Genomic DNA, 21,477 nt, shown 5'->3' on the forward strand with positions numbered 1-21,477 from the left:
GGTTACATTAAGAGTTATAATTAATTCTTTTGTTGCAATCCTATCAACAAGGGTTTTATGACTGTTTTGACAAAAACCATTATAGCTTTCTTTATAATCCATGGATGAACTTCAAACCTGTCTTGAATTAAAGATAACTCTTCATTATACAACCTCAAATAGGTTATTAGGGGCCAGATTCAATCCAAATCTTATTAGGAAAAACATCTAAAGCAACAAATAAGCATCAAAAATATTTTCAAATACGTAATTTATAGAAATACACTTCCTTCCTATTTATCCAACAAACAATTACATGGAATGTTTACTTTCAAACTGATATACAACCCTGTAAGTATCACAACCCTGCAGAATTAAGTGAGAGTCAAAGGCTTTATTTGATCTATCCTTAAAAGAATTTCCTCCAACTCTGTCACACACACTTAATCCAAATAAATGATGGATTTTATATCCTCTCATGGTTCTATAATTGTTCCAATTGCCCCTAAGACTGAAGTGTATAATTTGACAATATTTTATGCATTGTTGCATTACAACTTTTTAGTGTCACCTTGACAACTTTTTCCTTTTGACATGAATGGCCACTAAAAATTACTTAGATACTTTGAACACATTAGAATGGACTCAAAACAAAATATTAAACCTTTATTACCCTTCCATGGGTACATTTACATTATGGAAGAGAAATGGAAGAAGTCCATTACAACTCCACAAGTCTACAAATCAAACCATCAGTGTAGCCTACCCCGAAGAAAGCACCCTAGCAAAGCCAAAGGTCATCGGGAAGTGATTAACTATCGCTAAAAGGGGATAGGAGTTATCCCAATACCCAATATACACATTAGGAGAAGATACATTGACTGATTCAGTACTAAAGTATCATTGGCATGATTTTCGCTATCAGAACATGCAAATTGTTTTCTTGTCGATAGCTGATAAGGCTATCGGTAAGACTTACATCTATAGGGAGAGAAGCCTTAGTCATTGGTACAACTTAAAGAGATCGGGGTGTAAAATTTCAAGCTATCCCAATGCCTGATGGAAATAATAGAGCAAGAGATTCATCAAGGAAAAAGTAACTATCAACAGAGACTGTTCAAGGTAATGTCGATACTCGATGGAGGGCTTGGGAAGACACACACCAATAAAAAACAAAGCGAGTTAAGGAATGAAATATTATCGATGGCGCCAAAGGAGTAATTCATCAGGAAATAATATACCAATGAGCCATTACAAATACAATTCAAAATTGAAACCAAAGCAACCTGTATTTATTGCGTGCAATTGAGTAGATTGATGGCTCACACGAGGCAAATAAGAACCAAATGCAGGTTGCGTCTTAGTAAAAAACACACAAGGTGAGAATTATTGCTCACAATTCATCACACATCATAGAGGCTGCAAGTTCATCAAGAAGAAAGAGGAGTGCTAAGGGCTCCTAATCCACATCTAAAAAATCCAAAACAATGGAAGTCCCTCCTACACGGAAATTGAATCAAGATATCATTGATCAATTTCAGTCCCCAGACCCAAAATCAAGGAGGTCAAAACAAAATTTGCCCAAAAAAGACTAGCTTGAGGATAATTTTAAAGGGGTTGGAGATTTGTGGATAAAGGTGAGAGGTTATGAACTCTTCCTGTTTCATTTTTTGATAAAGGACAGAGAAGTGTCAATTTGTAACCCATGGATAACCAACTTAGGTAAACTAGTTGTTGCAAATGTTTTCTTAAATATCAGATTGATGGAAGTCTTGGTCAAAAATTACAATTTTGTGAAGAGATGCATTCAATTTCCAAATGGCAAAGTGTTTATCAGATTTAGCTGTGGCACCATAGATGAAGTTTTTAGCTTAGACCCTAACCCTAATGTACCCTTGTCATTTGACGAACTAGAGGAATTTGTTAAAATGGATACTACTTATAAAGGGTGGAACTTAGCTTTCCATAGGGTTCAAAAGGGCATTCTTAACAAAGAGGATGGTCCCCCATTCAACATGGACTTTTTTAGATACTACTTATAGTACACCTATATGTCATGTAGACAGGTTGGAGGTATAGAGGTCCCTGATGTAGCTAATATTGGGCAGCTAGTGTTAGCAACAAATATATAGATGTATGAGCCAAGACCCTTTGATTATGCTACTTATGCTGTAGAAAAATTACATGAAGGTTTCTTGAACCTTAGAAATAATAGGGAGCCCACTTTCAATTTTTATTCATTGTTAATGCATTTGATTTAATTTTATGGAAGGTTTAGGGGTATGTGGCCAATGAATTTAAAATTGAACACAATGGACAAAGAAGGTAAAGAACAACTAGTACAGATGTAGACATTAGTTTAGGATTCACGATATGTGAAAACAATGTACATTGAGTTTGAAGAGATAATAGTAAAGCCATTATACCAGATGTATGGTGTCCCTTGTGAGGGATATATTTCCACTGAAGTTAAAAAATTTCTTAGACCTACTATTTTTGATGAAAGAGGTATTGTCAATCACAACTGGGGTGATTGGTTTGTTCACAAGGATTTAACTTACTTCAAGATTTATGGTTTCGAAGGAACCCCATATCTGTTGCCAAAACTTGTACACATAATTTATTATCTGGAGATTGTGACATAGTTAAGTGTTTCGAATGCCAAATATTTTGTAGGTATGCATAATAAGACTTTCTTGCCTGGGACTCTTATGATGGTATGATGAAAGAATAAGTATCTGATCAACTATTGAGAGGGGGGGGGGGTGAATTAGTAGATAGAAAAACTGATACTAACTTCACCAATCTGAAAATCAATCTCTCAAAGTAAACTTAGAACTATCAATGTAATATCACTTGTCAAGATAAAAACTTATAAGATAAATCGGTTGAATGTTACAACAAAATTAACATTAAACAACTTCAAACTCATAAACATCCAAATACTTTTTCATATGTCAACAAACTTCATTTCTCAATGCTTTTGGTTATCATGACTTATCAAAGTAGTTAAGTAGTTAAGCAAATCAACCATAAGATCATAACCACAAAAAAATTCACCACTTGACACAAATATTTTGACGAGGAAACCCAAATGGGAAAAACAACGGTGAGATGAGACTCACAAGATAACTATCCGAACTCTTCTGAAGTTTTCCCTATTAGGAGCCTAGCCTGTTAAAGCTTTACAAAATTTCTTGTTAAGAACAAATCCTATTAGGGACAACCCAGTTAAGGGATTGAATACAATGCCTTTTTAGAAGCAATACCCTATAAGGATTAACCTCGGTAGAGGATTTGAAAATCCAAACTAATGGATCACCTGGTTAGAGGATTTGAAAATCCAAACTAATGGATCACCTAATTAGAGGATTTGAATAGCACCAAGCTTGTTAGAGCTTACTTGGTTAGGTGATTTCAATTCTGCTATAATTGTTAGAAAACAACAAGAGTTTGTTGATTTGTTTGAATAGCACTACACTTGCTTGATCAGATCCTTTTCATGCTCCTATCTTCCTTTACTCAAACTGTAGATACATCATCCGGTTCGGCAACCACACACACAACTAAAACTTTGCCAACTCTGAAGCTAAACAACTCATCCACCTTATAAACAAATAAATTAGGTCAGTAACACAAGAAAAACCTAATTCTCATAGAGATTACAAACAAGTTGGTTCAGGTATGACCGTTGGATTACATAGAAATCTCTGCACATTGATCAAGAAAACCTTGATCGCTCCTTGATCAACACTTCATCGAACTTAGTAACTCATCACACGCTTTGCATTATATGCAATATACTTGCTCATTCCCTAGATAAAAACTATTACAACAACGCGCCAAAATTAGTTGAAATTGTCTTCATACAATAATCATACATGTCATAATCATTACCGCTCATCATCAGATCATAAACACATATAACCAATTCACCAAACTTAATTGGTTAGTGTTTATCAAATAAATAAGCAGGGTTTACCGGTTCAGCTCTCCAATACATAGCAATATCAGTTCACTCCATAAATTCTTCCTACCGGTTATAGTTTCCATCACTAGTTCATCCTACTGGTTACAAAACATCATTACAATAATATCAACAATATCATTACCGATTAATTGACATCAATGACAACATAACATATCATTAATGCAATCTTCATGCAAATGCCAACAATCTCCCCCTTTGGCATTGATGGTAATACAAATATCAATACCATTGATTGTTGTTGTGATTGTGAATAGGAATACTGGTTTATATTAGCAAGTATTCACCATGCTCTCCATGTCTTCAGCTTGTCGCTGGTTCTTCTCCTTAATAATCTCATAATTCTTCTCTCCCTTTGACAACAATGCCAAATTGAAAGTAAAACATGTAATGTCAAATTTGACTGTGCAGTATCAACAACCTGCAACTTGATGCTCCCCCTGTGGAATAAATCCACTTCTACACCAATCCTTCTATAAAATTCTCCAAGTATCTACGAGAATGATGTAATTTACATCATTCTCAACTAACCTAATGAAGGGGTACAACCCCTAGCTGACTTCTAAGATACTCAAAAGTAATCTTAGGTAGAGGTTTAGTAAAGATATCTGTAAGCTACTCCTTGGTAGAAACATGCTCAAAGATCACATCTTTACTCTACATTTTTTCCCTTAAGAAATGATACTTCAATTCAATATGCTTGGTTCGTGCGTGCAAAACAAGGTTCTTGGAAATATTTATGGCACTTCTATTATCACATAAGATCTTTACATGTTTTAAAATATTCATCTTAAAACCTTCCAAAATGTGCCTCATCTAGATAGCTTGGGTACAATTCATGTAAGCTGCAACATACTCAGCTTCAACAATAGATTGTGAAGTACAACTCTGCTTCTTACTACTCCATGAAATAAGCCTTCCTCCAAAAAAAAATGCTCCATCGGTTGTGCTTTTCTGGTCATCAACATTTCCTTCCCAATCTGCATCTGTGTACACTTTCAAGTCAAAATTTCCTTCATATGGATACCATAATCCATAATCAATAGTACCTTTCAAGTATCTAAAAATCTTCTTGGTTGTTATCAGAAGTGTTTCCTTAGGATTCTTCTAGAATCTAGCAACTATGCCAATTGCATGAGCTATGCCTGGTCTGCTATGAACAACATAGTGCAATTTACCAATCATTGACCTATATTCCTTCTCATCAACAGTCATGGATTCATCTTCCTTAGACAACTTACAACCTATAACCATTGGTGTTCCAACTGGTTTACAGTCACTCATACCAAATGTCTTCAAAACCTCTTTCACATACTTAGACTGTGTGATGAAAATACCATTCTTCATTTACTGTATTTGCAAGCCTATGAAAATTTTTATTTCCCCCACTAAAGACATTTCAAACTCATTTTTCATTTCATCTGCAAAATCATTGTTCATGTCATCATTACCTCCAAATATGATATCATCTATAAAAACTTCCCTGACCAGTATTTTATCTCCTTCAGATTTGAGATATATGTTGCTATCATCACTGAGTCTCAGAAAGCCTATCTTCATCAAATGTGTATGAAGCCTTTCATACCATGCTCTCAGTGCCTGCTTTAATCCATATAAATCCTATACAATATGCATACCATGTCTTTCTTATCAAAAAAAGCATAACCATCTGCCTGCTCAATGTATACTTCTTCTTCCAGTATCCCATTCAAAAATGCTGACTTGATGTCCATTTGGTATACCTTGAATTTATTATGTTTTGTAAATGCAAGTAAAGTTTTGACACCTTCCAGTCTTGCCACTGGTGCAAAAGTCTCACCATAATCTTCTCCTTCCTCTTGTGCATAACCTTTGCACACCAACATAGATTTGTTGCGAACTACAACACCATCTTCATTCAACTTGTTCCTGAATACCCACTTAGTACCTATCACATTTTTATTTACCGGTTGGGGTACTAGGGTCCAAGAGTTGTTTTTCTCAATTTTATCTAGTTCCTCCTCCATAGCTTTAACCCAATGATCATCACCAAATGCTTCCTTAGCAGTTCTTGGTTCAATAGTGGAGATCATGCGATAATTCTCTCTGATTCTTCTTCTGGTTAGTACTCTATCATCTTTATCCCCAATAATCTTCTTTGGATTGTGATTCAGTCTCAAATATCTCAGAATAACATGATCATTATCTTCAAGTTTTGCTTCTTCATTATCATCATCTTCTTCTAAATTTATCTGTTCTGGTTAAACTGGTACATTAGTATTTGCTTTACTGCTTTCAGATTTCACAGTTTTTGGTTCCAAAAACAAAATTCAAGGGTCTTCATCCTTTTCTCCAAATTGATTTCCTCTGAGACTTTAGGATATTCATCCACTCAAACATCAAAACTCTCAATAATTCTCTGTGTCTAGTTGTTAAAACACTTGTAGGCCTTACTCTTGGTGGAATAGCCAAGAAATATACCTTCATCACTTTTAGCCTCAAATTTTCTAACATAATCACCTCTCTTAATAAAACATTTGCTTCCAAATATCTTGAAATAACTAACATTAGGTGATCTTCCATACCAGTATTCATAAGGAGTCTTGTCCTTACCTCTCTTTACCAGAATCCGGTTCATAGTGTAGACAACTGTGCTGACAACTTTCCTCCAAAAAGTTTTCACTACACCTCCTTGTATCAACATCACCCTAGCAACTTCAACAACTAACCAGTTGTTTCTCTCTGTGATACCATTCTGCTATGGTGTCCTCAGTGCAGAAAGTTGTCGAATGATACCATTTTCTTTATAATGCCTAGTTAATTCCTCAAAGGTAAATTCACTGCCTTGATCTGTCCTCAAACACTTTATCTTTTTACCACTCTCCTTCTCAGCTAAGGCTCTGAGTGTCTTGAACTTACCAAAAGATTTAGCCTTATCTTTCAAGAATGTGACCCACATCATCTTTGAGCAATCATCACTGAAGATCATAAAATATATATCACCTCGAATACTTTTTGTTCTTATTGGTCCACAAAGATCTATATGAACCAAATCTAACAAGTGTTCCACTGAAAAAGATTTGATTTTAAAAGTTGAGGATGTCATCTTTCCCAACTGACATTCTTTACATAGAGCGTTAACCGATATGTCCAACTAAGGCAAACTTATCATTGTCTTAAACTTACTCACTTTAACAAGGTTATCAAAGTTTATGTGACAAAATCTTGTATGTCAAAGATAACTATCACCTATCTTTGCAATTAAATAGTAACTGACTTTAGGATTAAGGTGAAATAGGTTACCTTTAGTTTGCTTACTGGTTGCAATCAGTTCACCTTTGTTGTTATAGATTTTGCACATACCATTCTTAAACTCCAATGGGTATCCTTTGTCATTGAGTTAGGCCACACTCAAAAGATTGTGCTTTAAACCTTCAACCCAATAGACATCATCTGCACTACTCTTTCCATTAAGAGAAATAGTTCCCTTACCTTTAACCATGCAGGGTGAGTCATTACCAAATCTTACAACTCCGCCATCAAATTCCTTCAAGGAAAGAAATTTTCTCCGGTCACTGGTCATGTGATGTGAACAACCACTTCTTGGTATTCTACACTCTTATGAGAATAGTTGATGTTTTCATTGATGGCAACCAACTAGCAACTCACCAGAAATTGGTTTCTACATGCTCGACATCACAAACTTCATACATCGACAGACACTGACATCGATAGGCACTTCACCGACATTCAGATTACATCAGCAACAAAGCATACCGGCACCCCAGCCAACATGGGATGAACTTTTGTTTATTGAAATATAATTATCTTTTGTAAGACGACATGGTATATTGTAAAAGATTCATATATGTATGAGATCTTATAGGTCATTTTGTGATATAGGATATGATATGTATGGTAGAGAATAATTGTTTAGTGACAACAAAGGTTTTTGGATAAGGTATCTATCTGAGCTTAAACTGGTACTGAACCTGACATTAGAGATGTTGTTTTGAGAAGTACATTGTATTGGATTTAATTATCCATTTTGTAGTCAGTGTGACTCTTCATTGAGCAGTGAGCTCTAGGCTGTTGGCCTTCCTGCATGTGCAGGCCCCTATTGTAAGTAGTATTTATTCATTGGCTAGTGAGTAAATATTTTGGGTCACAAATCCCATCAAGGTTTTTCCCACACTGGGTTTCCTCATTAAAATATCTTGTGTTATGGTATGTTCTATGTTTTCTCTACTAATTATGTTTACTGCATTAATTCTTATTTATTGGTACACTGTTTTGAGTTGCAAAGTTATCAATAAGTCTAAATATTCTGCAAACTAGTTAGACACTGATTCACCCCCCCTCTTAGTGTCTTTGGGACTGTCATTGAATCTAACAATTGGTATCAGAGCCTGGTCCTCTATTTACAAAAGCATAACAACTTGAGAGAGATTTTGACACCAATACAAATGGAGAATTTAAGAAAATAGTTGGAAGGAGCTCTTGAAGATTTTGATGTATAAAAATTGAAAAATATCAAACTTGAAGATGATCTGAGGAATGCTAAGGAATTCATTAAGGACTTTAGGAGAACCTTGTTATAGGACAAAATAAAAGAAAAGAACTTCATGAGAAGATGCAGAATGATGATGATGAAAAGGAAACTCTTAGAGACATTGCAAATAAGTTAAGGCAAGAGAACACTAATATGAAGAATGAAATGCAAGATATGACTATGAGGTTATGTAAGGATATTAAAGAAAGAAAGAAGAATGAAGAAGACTTGGCTGGGAGACTTGATGATGCTGGAAATGAAAATCTCAGACTTGGTCATGAAAATGATATGTTAAAGATAGATCTGATTCACATGCAACATGATAAAGATGAGCCTATGAGACAAGTTGGAATTCTGGTAAATGAGTTGGTTACTGCAAATAAACACAAAGACAAATTCAAGAAAAGTTCTCAAGAACTGGATGACATGCTTAAAAGACAAAAACCTGATGGAGATACAAATGGACTTGGATTTGAACATGGAGAAAGTTCTAGTACTGTAAATAATCAAGATCAGAACAAACCGGTAAGACAACCTAATGCTTATAAATTTAATGGGAAATGTTTTAACTGCAACAAATATGGTCACATAGAAAATCAGTGTACATTGAGAAATAATCAGAATACAAACTCACCCACCGGTCAATGTTCCAAATGCAACAATGTTGGTCATAATTCAAAAAATTGCAGAATGAATGTGAAATGCTATGTTTTTGGTAGATTTGGACATTTATCTAATCAATGCAAATCACAAACCTATCAAGGTTATGGAAAGGATATTCAAAGGAATAATGTAACTTGTTATGCATGTAATAAGATTGGACATATTGTAAAATTCTGTAGAAGCAAGAATGCACTGATGAACAATAAATGATCTAGTTTGAAGGGCAAAGAAAAGGTAGATGAAGTAAAGCAAGAATTTTAAAAACAATGGATTAAGAAGGCGGATCAGAAAGTTGATGAAACTATCTCTACACTGGTAGAACAGAGTAATCCTCCACCAACAGGAGATTCTTCATTGAACTAAGGAATAATCCTTAGGGGGTATTGCAACAAGTTGAAAATCATGCATTCTACCCTTGGATGATGGTGAGAAGATACATTTCTTTTTTACTGGTAGATGTGTTAAGTTTTCACTTAACCGACGAGCATTTAATGCGGTTGTTGAAAGATATTTTATTATATAACATTGGAGAACCCTCATTTTGAACTCACCGAGCATTCACATATTCAGAGAGTGCGGAACTAAGCAAGGGCATCCTAAGGCGAAGCTGCGAAGTGATTTTCAGGCATTTAAAATTTTGGTTAAGAGGTGTTTATCTTTGAAATGGAATCCTCATCTTTTGTTCCTGAGTTTATTTTGAACCCTACCATTGTGGAAAATGTCAAATGCCCTAGACCCGTATTTAAGATTATTCCCAAGATTGCAAAGAAGGATGATTCTGTTGGAGCTTTTTCAAAAATTCCGAAGGGTGTAGAATTTGCTGAAGACCCTAGAATCTACATACATCGCAACATAGAAAACCTAGGGACTAAGGATTTGAAGAAAATATTTAATGAGGTTATTACTGATGGAAATGATTTAATTAAACCTGAACATAAGATTGTGGAAGACTTAGGTTTTGTAGAGATTCTAAACATTCCTGAATTTCTAAAAGAAGTTGTAAGACTTGTACTAAGCAGAGTCCATGGAGAGTTCATGTGGTTATATTCAGTTTGCATGATAACCAAGGAAGCAATTAAAGCAGTTACTAGTTTACCTTCAATCGGTAGTAGGCTTGATAAAACCAAGAAAATACCTAACAAGGGAGTCATGGATTTAACCAAAGCCACAACTGATAGCAGGTCACTTAGAGTGAATGATGTTAAGGACATAAATGTGAGACATGTGATTATGGTACTAGGATACAAAGAAACTCATGCAAATAGACTGAATTCTATTTCTAGTATTTGTATTCATAGTGCATATGAGATGGTGAACAATAATGCTAAGATTGATGTGTGTGAATGGTTTAAAGATGAATTAATTGACAACTTAAAGAAGATTAAGGGAGACAAGAAAGGCACTTTCCATTTTGGAAACCTACTAGTATGCCTGATGCTATACTTTACCAAAGAGATACTCGACATAGGTCACAAGGATTTTGGTTATGACATCCCGATAGGAAGATAGATACAGGAATCTTTCACTGGTATGGGCACTAACAGTGTTAAGAACATCACAGACTACTTCAAAAAAATTCAAACTAAGATGAGAGAAAGAGAGAGACTACCCCAGAGCATAATTGATAAATATGATAAGCAAATCTATTTTGTCATTAAGCGTGATGAAACTTGGATGGAAGCAGTAAACCGTAGAACTATTTGGGTTACTGAGATGGGCTATGAGGTAGACCTATCTATTCTAGAGACATGTGCTAAAGCTCTACTTGATGCACCAAGGGAGCCATCTGAGAAATTCTTTGGAAATATAGAAACTATTGAGAGTAATATATCTATGCAGAAGAGGACAAAAGGAAGAGAAAAGTTTATCAGAGATGCCTCCAAGAAGGTCAAAGAAATCAAAGAAAATATCATGAATTTCAGTGGTATATCAGCAAGTGAGATTGAAGAATTGCAGCCTATAGCACATGTTTCACCGGTTGTAACATCTTCTAATAATGACAGTGGTAAGGCTGTTGAGTTTAAGAGACTGAAAAGGAAAAGGAAAACCTCACCGGTACCTTCTCCTACTCCTAAGAAAACTAGAACACTAAGGAAGAAGAAAAAAGCAGTTAGGCAACCGAAGAAGAAGCTTACACCTAAGAAGAAACAGACACTGATTACCCCCACACTAAATGATCTATTGAATGAGATTACAGAGGAAGGAAATCTATCTAATGTAAATAAATGGTATAATTCGTCCAATGATTCTGACAAAAGTACAATTGAAGAAAGCATTATTTTACATTTAGATATATACAAGAAAGTTTTGATAGAAGTGATTGATGAGCTACCCAATGATTTGTACATGAGATTGGAAGCTAAAAGACTATTTGTGATGCAACTGGACAAGAAGTTGAAAGTTGAAGCACTCTTAGTTGTGCATCCGGTAAATTCCAAGGAAGAAATAGATGAGTTTATTTCGAAAGATAACCGGTCTGTATTTGTTAGTGGACACCGACAAGTGAGCCTGATGGATGGAAGGGTTAAAGATATTGCAGATGAGACTGCAAATAAATGGGACATATTCTTTGTAGAGAAGGAAAAGCAAGAGGAAAGAAGTAGATCAAAAATGGAAAAGACATTTAAGGTATATCAGAAAGACAAGGGAAAAGGTAAAATAGGTGGTGTACCTTCTATAAAAATAACAGATAACATCCCTCCACCAACTCTGGACACCCCTCCATTAGCACCTTCATCACCGATTCATATAGCTAATTTACCGGATATAGCTACTAAAGGTTTAACTTATGATGATTCTAACCCAAAATCTGAGATACTTTTCACCATGAATGTAGATACTCAAGATATAAAAATTATTGTGGACAAAGAATCTACAAAGGTTAAGGCAGATAGTGTTGAGGACAACAAGATTTCTGAGAAACCGAAACACACTATTGATTCTTAGAACACTGGGATACCAGCTCAAACAGAGCAACTGGAGACTGAAAAACCTACAGAGGACAAGACAACTGGCATAGGGCCACTGAAATCTGAGCAACCGATAGTGGTACTGACAAAGAAACAATTAAAGGTAGATGTTCATATTGAGTCTATGACACTGACAGTTGCAGAGAAGCTTAATCAACCTAAGAAACCAATAAAGGTAGAGGTACATACACAAACTGATCCACTGGAAGAAAATATCAGTAAAGTGGATGCATCTTATGGGAGTAAAGAGGATGTAGTGAAGATAATTGGTCAGACATCTATTGAAAAGAAACCTACAACAGAACCAAGTACATCTACAGGTGAATTCAGACCCACTAACATAACATAGGTACTTTGGGATTCTATTAAAAGGATTACTGATTGCAATGCCTTAGCTTTTAAGGCAATTGATAACACATTACCTATTCTGAAGATGATTGCACCTAATTGTAAGATAGATCCCATTAATGATTCTTTAGGGAGATTGGACACATTGTCCAAATTCATTGTTGATAATGTAATAACCATAGATAAGGTGAATGAGGACACCATAAAGGAGAGAGTTGAAAAAGAGAAAAACACATTCTTTGAGAACACAATAAAGAAATGTACTGATCACTTGGATACACTTTTACTGGTACTCAATTCTACAATTTTGGAGTATATGGAGTCATAAAGGGAAGCATGTAAACCTCACTATTTGACAGAGGACATTGATGAGGAGATAAAAAAGACATAAAAATAAATTGATGACATTGTGGATAATATAATAGGTTCATTTGGACTTATATCAGTTTTTGAGTAGGAAATGGTAGTTTTTAAGGAAAAGTTGGAAAAACTTGAGAAAGAGAAGGCAAGAATAAGGTCTAATGCCCGGGAACTAAAGGATAAACTTGGTCTGAGGTTGGAAAATCTTATTACTTAGAGAGTTGAATTATTTAAAGAAACAGTTCAAGGAGAGCGATCACCAGAGAAACAAATGCACTATCTCAATGGTATGATCCAACAGACTGAGGCAACTTTAACTAACAGCAACAAGTTTATGCAGAGTTTGAATTTGGTTTTGGCAGACATCTTTTAGATTGTAACCAATTGGTTACAGACATTGAGGTATAATTTTTGTACTCTTTTGATTATTTATGACATCCTTTGTTATTGATGTCAAAGGGTGAGTAGTAGTGAGAAAAATGCATGTACAAAGGAGATCATTTGCTCAGGGGGAGCACATCTTTTTGGATTTCAGTTTTTGGGATAACAATTTTAATTTTTCTCATGCATGTTGCTATCAATGCCAAAGGGGAATATTGTTAGTATTCTACACTCTTATGAGAATAGTTGATGTTTTCATTGATGGCAACCAACTAGCAACTCACCGAAAATTGGTTTCTACATGCCCGACATCACAAACTTCATACACCAACATTCAGATTACATCGGCAACAAAGCATACCGACACCCTAGCTAACATGGGATGAATTTTTGTTTATTGTAATATAATTATCTTTTGTAAGCCGACATGGTATATTGTAAAAGACTCATATATGTATGAGGTATTATAGGTCATTTTGTGATATAGGATATGATATGTATGGTAGAGAATAATTGTTTAGTGACAGCGAAGGTTTCTAGCTAAGGTATCTATTTGAGCTTAAAATAGTACTAAACTTCATTAGTGATGTTGTTTTGAGTAGTACATTGTATTGGATTTAATTATCCATTTTGTAGTTAGTGTGACTTTTCATTGAGAAGTGAGCTCTAGGCTATTGGCCTTCCTGCATGTGCATGCCCCTATTGTAACTAGTATTTATTCATTAACCAGTGAGTAAATATTGTGGGTCACAAATCCCACTGAGGTTTTTCCCACACTGGGTTTCCTCGTTAAAATATCTTGTGTTATGGTGTGTTTCTATGCTGTCTCTGCTAATTGTGTTTACTGCATTAATTCTTATTTACCAGTACACTGTTTTGAGTTGCAAAGTTATCAATAAGTCTAAATATTCTGCAAACCGGTTAGACACTGATTCACCCCCCCCTCTTAGTGTCTTTAGGACTGTCATTAAATCTAACACCACTATCAATGATCCAATCATTAGAGTTATCCATCCTGGATACTAATGCCTTCTGATTAGATATCTCCTTTTTAATGGCTACAAACACAATATCTTCATTAGCATCACCATCATATTCCTCATTAGTGATACCATCATCAACAACAATAAGACAGTCTATTTTTCCTTTACCCTTATACTTCTTGAATTTCTCTCATTTGTGCTCATTATCACCATTAGGACAGTTAGCAGCTATGTGACCAATCTTGTTACATGCTAAACATTTCAAAGGTAATTTAACTCTATATTTACTAGTGCCTCTAGGCAACCGCTTGACCAACAATACTTCAAGCTTAACTAAACTGTCTTCATCATCAACTTCTCTACTAGATCTAGATTTATAAATATGACTTACATCTCTACTTTTTACTCACAGATGGGTTAGAAATAGAAGCTCTAAATGCAGACTCGGATTTATGTATACTACCATCTTAACCATTTAATTCAAAAGCAGTAAGCTTGTCAATGATGGAGTCAAGAGTTACCTTAGTTTTTTCAATAGACTTTAGCTCCTGAATGGATGTAACTTGGATAGCCTAGACTAGTAGTAGGGTTCTTAGTACCTTACTGATCACTATGGCATCTTCCACTTTACCTCCTGCACTCTTAATTTCACCGACTTTCTCTTTTATCCTTTGAACATACTGCTGGATAATCTCACCTTCAACCATCGACATGTCATCAAACTTTCCTCTTAGACTCTCTTCTTTAGCAATCTTAACATGTTCATCACCACTATAAATCTCCTCAAGTTTTTTCCATACATCATATGTAGTTTCTAGACCATGAACATCTACATACTCTGCATCAGACAAAGAACTAATAATAGCCTCTAATGCTTGATTGTTTTCTTGTTGCTCTTTCTTCTGATCATCAGTCAAAGTCTTAGTAGGTGAAACATATTGAACAACAACATGTCCCCAGTACTGATTTCCAAGACTCTTGATATATATTTTCATTATGTCACTCCATATCTTATAGTTCTCTCTTTTAAACTTTGGACCTTCCTTCTTCATCATGTTTTGCAGGATCTTTACCTCAAGCTATTAGGCTTAGACCTTAGAGGACCTGATAAGATTTGATACCAATTGATGGTATGATGATAAGTATCTGGTCAACTACTGAGAGGGGAGTGAATTGGTAGATAGAAAAACTGATACCAACTTCACCAATCTCAAAATCAATCTCTCAAATTAAACTTAGAACTATCAATGTGATACCACTTGTCAAGATAAAAACTCATAAGATAAATCGGTTGACTGTTACAACAAATTAATAGTAAACAACTTCAAACTCATAAACATCCAAATACTTTTTCATATGTCAACAAACTTCATTTCTCAATGCTTTCGGTTATCATGACTTATTAAAGTAGTTAAGTAGTTAATAAAATCAATCATAAGATCATAACCAAAAAAACATTCAGCACTTGACACAAATATTTTGACGTGGAAACCCAAATGGCAAAAACCACAGTGAGATGAGACTCACAAGATAACTATCTAAACTCTTATGAAGTTCACCCTAGTAGGAGCCTAGCCTGTTAAAGCTTTACAAAAAGTCCCGTTAAGAACAAATCCTATTAGGGACAACCCGATTAAGGGATTGACTACAATGCCTTGTTAGAAGCAATACCATGTAAGGAGTAACCTCGGTAGGGGTTATGAAAATCCAAGCTAATGTGTCACCTGGTTAGAGGATTTGAATAGCACCAAGCTTTGTTAGAGCTTACTCGATTAGGGGATTTCAATTCTGCTGTAATTCTTAGAAAACAATAGGAGTTTGTTGATCTGTTTGAATAGCACTACACTTGCTTGATCATATCCTTTTCATGCTCCTATATGCCTTTACTCAAACTGCAGATACATCATCGGGTTCGGCAACCACACAAAAAACTAAAACTTTGCCAACTCTGAAACTAAACAACTCATCAACCTCATAAACAAATTAATTAGGTCAGTCACACAACAAAAACCTAATTCTCATAGAGATTACAAACAAGTCAGTTCAAGTATGACCATTGGATTACATAGCAATCTCTGCACATAAATCAAGAAAACCTTGATCGCTCCTTGATCACCGCTTCATCGAACTTAGTAACTCATCATGCACTTTGTATTATATGCAATATACTTGCTCATTCCCTTGACAAAAATAGTTACAACAATGCACCAAAATCACTTGAAATTGTCTTCATACAATAATCATACGTGTCATAATCATTACCGCTCATCATCAGATCATAAACCAATATAACCAATTAACCAAAATTAATCAGTTAGGGTTTATCAAATCAATAGGTAGGGTTTACCAGTTCAACTCTCCAATACATAGCAATACCGGTTCATTCCACAAATTCTTCCTACCAGTTATAGTTTCCTTCACTAGTTCATCCTACCAATTATAAAACATCATTATAACAATATCAATAATATCATTACCGGTTAATTGACATCAATGAAAACATAACAGATCATAAATGCAATCTTCATGCAAATGCCAACATCTTAATTTTGGGGATTTTACCATTGTATAAACAAAGGCTAATGAATCCATTGATAGGAAACTTATTGAAGAATACAATTTGTTCAAATATGCTGCTAGGGTCAATTACGACCCTGAGGGATATATTCACAATTGCAAGAAAAGTCAAAATCTGGGAGATTATATTCATGTTTACTTGGAAGCAAAGGACATATTTAGAAACATGGAGGAGGAAGAGGCCCAGACAGCCATTGATGAATTAAACAAGAAATTGGAAGAAAAAAAAAGAGATTGCAAGAAATGGAAACTAAAGAAGAAGAGAGTGAAGGCGAGTCTGAAGAAGTTAAGGTGGCATCTAAGAATCAAACACCAGACACAATAGAAGAGCTAGACTTGCAAGAGTAAATTGTTACCAGGCTGAACATCCATAGTGATGCAAGATATAATGAGTATTCTGCCTTTGTGTCTGATGATGTTTTTATTAAGTCAAGAATTTAAATCCTTTTTATATAATTTCAAAGGGAAAAAACTGAGAGACTCTATCCCAAATGTAACCCCTGAAAAAGAATCAGAATTGTTGGGGAAACTAAAGGAAGAAATCAGTTTAGAATTGACTGCTATAACCCCTCAAAGGGGAAGACAACTTATTAGTGAAGCATGCATCATCATCTTTTCAGTATGGGACATGAGTGCATCATTTATTTTTTATAGCATGTTACATTCTGAGAATAAGGATTTTAAATTGGATATTCAGGGGGTAAATGATGTGTATGTTAGCTCTAGATTTGACCAAAATGAAGGGGCTTTTTTTATGGGCTTTTTACCATCCAAATAAGAGGCCAAAAATCATTGATGTGGATAAAGCCTTTGGTCACATGATGAAATTGAAAGTTGGTGAAGTAGATCCTATTATTACTGCTAATATGGGTATTGATATTTGTGTGGGGGAAAAAGTGACACTAAGCAAACATGCCCTAATCTCACTTTCAACCACACACTTGTGGAATACGAAAGAGCCTAGAGGTATCACACAATTGGCTACTTCTTTTTGTGGAAGAGAGAGCCACGGGCTACCTATTAGGATTTCTATTCCTTTGTTGTAATTGAAAGATAAAATAATGCAAGTTCAATCCCTAACCCCAAAGTGCAAGTATGAACTAATAACAAGATTGCAGAATTGAGCTTAAACAATGGAAAGTGGAAAGCTATAAACACAAGGACAAGACAAGAATGTAAATGCGTACCCGGTGTTAAAATCTGAGTGAAAATGTTCGGGACGGGGGGGCGGGCGCCACTGTCCTGATTCTGCCTCTGAAACTGCTCCGAAAACTACTGTTTTTGCACTCTAGAAAAGCTGTCAAAAATGCTGAAAATGCTGTCTGTCAGGAGGACCAGGGCGCCCAGCACCCCTGTCCCAGGGACCAAGGCGCCTAGCGCCCCTATCCTGGCAGGACCAGGGCACCCCACGCCCCTGTCTTGGTCTTTTTCTCTAAGATTTGGTGGGAAGGTCGGTCTCAGTCTGCTTCTTTCGGATCTGCAACTTACGGCGTCGTCTGAATCCCAAAATCTGCACTTATATCTGAAAAGGTGTTTTGGGCGGCTATATAGGGTTTTGCCTTAGTCAAACCCCCACTTCGGTGATTTCCACCTCCACGAATAGCCAAGTTGTATTGTAAAATGTAATGTGTGTGCAGACCTAGTGTGTGTGCAAGGTCCTTAAATGCAAGAAAGAAAACTAGAGCAACCTAGAAAGTAAACCCTAATTGCTTGTAAATGATAATGTAAATGCTCTAAATCAAGATGCAAAGTGATATAAAGCATGAATAAAGGATATATTGAAGCTTATGCAAAGACATGAAAACAACATGAAATCATACCCAACCCTCAAGGGAGGAGTACAAGCCAATCTTCAGTCGGTAATCTCCTATTGTTCTTCAATGTCTCCCAAGCCCTAAATGAATGAAATTGATGAATGCTTGATGGATGGATGTTGAATGTTATTGAAGTCTTCAAAGATCTGCTCTTTCACTGCATAGAAGGTCCTCGAAAGCCAAAATTCTCATCCTTTCAAATGAAGAAAGAGAGCTCTTAAGTAGGAAACCCTAGGTCATAATTTCGTCTTTTGGCCGACTTAGAGATTGAATCTCCCACCAATTTCTTGGGGTTAAGCTTTATTTTATGATTGGATCACGCTCCTAAAATTTTGGGAAAAATGTCTAGGACCATGTTGCACTTCGGGCGCCATGGTCCCGACAACTTTTCACCAAATTTTCAGGGCCGTCGGATATGATGATTTTAGAGTGAATCCTGAAGTTACAGGTGATTTCGAGATGTTTTGACCCCCAAAATCAAGCCCCCAAGTTCAAAATAGGACCTAATTAGGGTTTTTGATTAAATGATGTATTGGAAGAATAAAATGAAAGGGGCACACTTTAATGAAAGGGCCCAACTTTATGATGTGGGAGATGATGAAATAGGACCTTAGACCTAATTAATTTAATTAATTAAGCGCTAAGGGGAAATGTAATGCAAAATGCAAAATGCGCCAAGGCGGGTGCTAAACTAGGTGTGAAATTGTACCACCCTAGCGAGTGCATACAATTTACGACACTACATTTAGCCCCCACTTTAGCGGTCATATGAACACTACGTGCATATGCAAGCTAAAGTACAGAAAAGTAAACATTATTTGAAAAAGGATATATCCATAAGTCTGTCGAACGAAGCCCCCAGCAGTATCTGTAGTACACAGTTAGGAACCGCACCCTACAAAACACACGTTAGATCACAAAATCACCTAATGCTTACTAAGGAAGGTGATGAAAATTAGAGGGTAGCTATATGCCCCCCCTTGTTTCGGCTTGCTAATTTTAGTGAGTTGAAACAGGGTATCATGTTTACCACTTCGAATTGTTAAAGAATATTGATGACAAATGCTCACAAGAAGATTTGATATGAGATCAAAAACTAATGGAGAATCATTTGGTAAGAAAGAGGACTGAATCTCAATTCCAACACAACAAAGAGTGTGAGGTTTTGAGAGTTCTCTAACACAAGATGAAGGATGTAAATGGAAACAAAATGCAAAGAGAAGAAAAGAAAGGAGAAAAGCATGAATACACACATTGGTGATCCATGAGAAGAATAGTGAGAGAGAAAACATGGACTTCTCACCCCTAGATCTTGTCTAGGTGATCCATGGGACAAAGGACATGGAAAACTAGCCCCTAGAGCCTGTCTAGGTGATCCATGTAAGGGAGGAGAGTGAGAAAGTCTAGCCTTATGCCGCTAGTTCCACTCAACCTCGTGCATGTGTGTGTAAGTGAGGTTAGAAGCATCTCATAGGAGTCTATGCCCGAGTATGCTACAACCTGTATATGTATAGTACAAAAGCGTGACATCTCGCTCTAAGAGTCTGTGCTCTGGTTCCGAGAACAATCACCTTGCATAAAAGAAAAATGGAGACATCTCTCTCTAAGAGTCTGTGCTCTGGTTCCGAGAATGACCCATTGCTCAAAAAAAAAGTGTAATGTTTATGTCATAAGCAAAGTAGAACAAGGATACCTACCTTCATCACAAAAGAAGATACCCCAAAAATGCAACAATGTCATAGATCCAAGCAAGAGAGTTTTGCACTCTTTAAGCAAGGATAAGATAGTTGAAAAGGAATATCTTGTAGTATGTGTAAAGGAGATCCTTAGAGGAGAAGAGATCTTTGTACAAAAGATACCTATCCCCGAGAGGAATTGTCTTAGACAAATATAACATCTTCTAGAATAAGACAAAGAAGAGAATAAGAATGCAATACTTCCTTCTTTTGCGAGGTGAAAGTGATTCTTAATGAAGGATGACACTCTTTTTAACCCAATTAGGAGAGTGGATTCGTTATGGATGTATTTTACCAAGTGCAAAAGAGGTTGTAGTCAAGGACTTACACCCCTTGAACAAACAACAACAAATGCATACAAGGCATAACATCAAGTAATAAAGTCCACACCATCCACAAAATAGGAAAAAGTGGATCCTTAGATAAAAATAAGGAAAGATCATTGCCTCCCAAGGATAAGGACAATGAGAAGGACTTACACAATCTTCTAGGGAGAGATTTGGACATAAGCAAAAGAAGAGATGTATGAAATCATACTTGTCCCCATAGGAACAAGAAAATTAGGCTATTATGTTGCTTCAAAAAATATGATTGCACTTGAAATTGTACCATCATGAATGACAATGAGCCCCCAGTAAATGAGCTACCAATGTCACATAATGATGAGCAACATAATAGCCATTAATGTTATTTAAAGACATGATAGATTGAATGAGGTATTTGAATATGACATGCTAAATGCTCAACTATAAGTGAGATCAAAAACATGTATAAAATGATAAAAATTGAAGAAGAAAAGTCACAAGAAATCTTAGAGGAGGGATGAGTGTAATTTATTAGAGCCTTATCCCTAGAGGAAAGGACTTTATGATGAATAGGAGATAAAGATTCATAAGTGGATTTAGAAATTTGAGGGGATTCATAAAGAGATTTGTTCATTGCCAAGATTTCCTTATGAGGGGAATGAGAGTTGATAGAAGTAGAAGATGATTTAGTTGAAGTGAGATCATCATCACTACTAAATATAGCATTCACATTGAGAGATGGTCTTTTAGATGCTTTGGTGGGCTTAGAAAGATTATATCCAAGTCCAAATGAATATTCATGCATGTTATGTTCTAAAGGAACTTTAATTCCTTGTTCATTTG

This window comes from Cryptomeria japonica, chromosome 8 (genome assembly GCF_030272615.1).
Source record: "Cryptomeria japonica chromosome 8, Sugi_1.0, whole genome shotgun sequence".
NCBI classification, from domain to species: Eukaryota; Viridiplantae; Streptophyta; class Pinopsida; order Cupressales; family Cupressaceae; genus Cryptomeria; species Cryptomeria japonica.